At 34.3% G+C, this 3620-nt stretch overlaps 1 pseudogene; it reads right to left on the reverse strand.

Annotated features, from left to right (window-relative positions):
* Positions 1-477: 477 nt before the first annotated feature.
* LOC143551004 (aspartic proteinase nepenthesin-1-like) lies at positions 478-1974 on the reverse strand (annotated as a pseudogene).
* Positions 1975-3620: the final 1646 nt, after the last annotated feature.

The following is a 3620-nucleotide window of genomic DNA, read 5'->3' on the forward strand; positions in this document are numbered from 1 at the left end:
ATGTACTCTTTCTTCAAAGAAATATTCACAAAACACAATTCCCAATATCTATCCTATCTATCAATACCATAACAAAATTATTAGCATACGGTAGTGGAAAGTTTGATAAACAAAAATCAGAAAAATGTATATTTGACTATTATAATTATTCCAAGAGAGAGATTTTATGACTTAGTGAGTAAAAGAATATAAACCAGAGAACTGATGTTTTTTTATGAAGAAAGCAGATGGAATTAGCTTGCTAAAGAAAGTGTTGAAACACACACCATCTTGACAACAAAACGTATAGCTCAAGTCTTACTTAAGCCGTAAGAAATAAGCTGGAAAATTTTTCAACTTATTTAACCGAACCCCCTTAAACAAGTATCCATTATTTAGTATTTTTATAAAGATAAAATTAAAATTTAAATTGATAAGCTAGTGAGATGCTGAAAGAGAACATAACTGATAATTAAAACATATAAAATACAACACATTTATTCTAGACCGACATGAAGGTATAAAATCACTTTGTTCATGGGAAAAAGTAAAAGACAACATATACGCCCAACCAGTTTAATATTCGTTACATATTGCAGGCTTAAAGGACAAAATATTATTGTCAAGATCATAAATCACCATCATGTTTTGTTGCATCATGTTTCCAAATATAGACTTGTTGTCCTCAGAATTAGTAGCCATGAAAGCCAAACACCCCCCTTCTCCATCTTCCTTTTCATAAATGTAATTCTCACTAGGCAACTCCCAGTCTGCATACTAAAAATGAAAAACCATTATTGGAGCTTGATCTTTATTATACCCTTGATACATGAAACAGTGTTCAAGACCATCAAACAATGTAGTATCAGTACTCTTTTCAAGGTTTGTTTGGTTCATGAACTCATTGCTAATCATATCAATAATACGCTGCTCTAAGTATGTGAAGGTCGTGCCAGAATCGATGATCATCCCCCCATCTTCGATCGCAAAATCAGAGTTTGTAACCGAAAGTCTAGTTTCCCCTACAGAGATACCTTCAAGAGATATATATGTGGTGTAAACTTTGGTAATTAAATTAGTATTATATAAGTTAAAGAATTAAAAGACTGTTGTGATGGAGTTGAAAAACAATCTTTTAATTCTCAAACTAGTAATAAATAGATAAAGGGTACAAAACAAACCAAAATAGAGATAAATAAGGAAACATAATTAAACAAAAACTATACAATATATTTACCTTGAAGAGATATGTAGTAATATGAGTCTTCCGCTTGTTCGATCAAAGGCGTAGTTTGGACGTCGATATATTCACTTCTTGCTTTAGACCCTGTTAGCAAAACACCGCTTGTTTCTCCGTCAGACTTAGAACCAAGACAATACGAGAAAACACGCTCATTTAACTGTGAAATCAATGACAATTCCCCACGACCCATTCCAATTATTCCATCGTACTTATCTTTATCTGGTTGCCCACAGCCAAATATTATACCCTTATAGTTCTGAGTATTCCCAAGGAATAAGATCTCCTGGCCCAAAGTTACACTTACCGACAAACCATCATCGTAATGCTGTATGCAAGATTCATCAAGCCCGAAGAAGTCGCAACTTTTATAAACAAAAGAGAAAGTCATGGACTTACTAGGGTCAAAAAAGCTATCTAGACCGGTACTGTTATAGCATTTGGTCCATATGAGGTCGCTTCCTGTATCCATGACACCCGATAACGTGACAGGTGGAATCCCAATGTCTAGGGTCATGACGTACAAATCGTTTTGAGCTTTTAGTAAATATTGTATAGGTGAAGCTGAGGGTTGTTATTCCATGTACCGGAATAATAATTAGTACGAGTTAGAGTGACTCGATGGCCTGTTAGTTTTGTTGCGGTTAACATTCGAGCTGAAGATATCAGTTCGGTTGCTAAAAGTAAGTGGAATAGGATCAATGGTAGGATGTGAGAAACAAGAAAGATGGATGAAATCATGAGTTAGATCGAGTTGAGAGTTGAGAGTTGAGATATATTTGTGATATGTGAATATGCATTAATTGTATTATATTATATATATCACTTACCTTGGTATTTGGAGTGTAATGTGGGCATGCAAGCTGTAAGTCCTGTTTACGTATGGGCCGGCCTCTCCGGTCGTTAAAGGCTGTTTACTTTTGGGCCGGGATCTCCGGTCGTTAAAGGTGGAGACAAGCTAGTGATATTGACTACTGGGGCCATATAGTGGGAAGATGTCTTGAACAGGTTGTTCTTGGCCCATCTATAATCCTAAGTGTCGCGATGTGGCCACCCCCCCTTTTTTGGAGTCACCAGATTTGCTTGATTTTTAAATGGAGGCTTCTCATGCATTTGACCCGAATTCATGGATATGAGTCTTATCAAACCCATATATTTCTTAAACTGGTTATAACATCTCATTAAATTAAAAATTAATCTCACAAAATACTTGATATAATAATCCTATGAAGTAGGATATACCAAAAATTAATATATGATTTATTTAAAAAAAATATATATTATTTATAATTAAAAAACCAATTTGTAGTAAAAAAAAAAATAAACGGGTTTTTGGTCTCATCAAACCCATATAACTTTTAAACCGGGTTTATAACATCTCATTTATTTGTGAAACAATTTATCATCAAACCATAAATGTATTATTAACTTTCATACAATAAAAAAAGATAAAAATTCAAAAACTAAATAAATATTAGAAACAAATAATATAAAACAACCCCCGTAATATGTGGGATGAAAACTAGTGTGTTATATATATCATAGGTGACAAAAACCTCATTTTAGAAAGCTGTTGTTTTTCTTTGGCGTTTTGCATCCATGTGATCAACACCAAAATGCAGTTTACGACCCCATTTCAAATTTAGTCTACCTAAGCCCCTGACTTTCTAATTATCGTGCAGGTTGAGGCTTTGAGCCCGGACGCTACCCCAATGTAATTAAACATCTGCTTGGATTCCATGGTGGTGGTGGTGATGGCGACGGTGGCAACTATCATGGTACTGGTGGCATGGCATGCCATGGTGGCGGTGATGGTGTAGTCTGCCATATAAGCTCGATTTTGCCATATAAGCACACTTTTGACACACATGCATGATACATCATCATCATACTAATGGAGTTAAAGTTCTGATAGTCGCGGATCGTTATGACCAAATATTTTAAAAGATGAGGCTGTCAGCAGCCAACTCGTTAGTAGGGACTGTTATTTGACAATAGTCCATAGTTGAGATTATTTAAATCCAATTTTTCTAATTAAAGTGATGAATTATATAAGTTTTGAGTTCAGTTACTAACAAAAAGGAACTTGAAGTAGAAGGAAGAGGTTTTGTAAGGATTGAAACATGTGATGGTAAGCATGAGCTATTGACTGAAGTGTATATTTCTTCACAACTAAGATACAATCTTCTTAATTATGCTCGAACAACCTCCGAAGAGAATAACATCAAATTATGGCAAGCTGCTTGCAAAAGGATTAAATTATCTATTAGACAAGGGAATGGTGCATGGACTAGCAGATTTCGAGGCTATTCATGGAATTGATAATTTAGATATTTTCCTAGATATTATGATATAAATAGAACTTAGGTATTAAATATGTAACTAGTATTAAAGTTGTATT

This window comes from Bidens hawaiensis, unplaced genomic scaffold (assembly GCF_021521415.1).
Source record: "Bidens hawaiensis isolate Kalapana, Puna unplaced genomic scaffold, B.hawaiensis_p1.1 tig00016228_1, whole genome shotgun sequence".
Taxonomy (NCBI): domain Eukaryota; kingdom Viridiplantae; phylum Streptophyta; class Magnoliopsida; order Asterales; family Asteraceae; genus Bidens; species Bidens hawaiensis.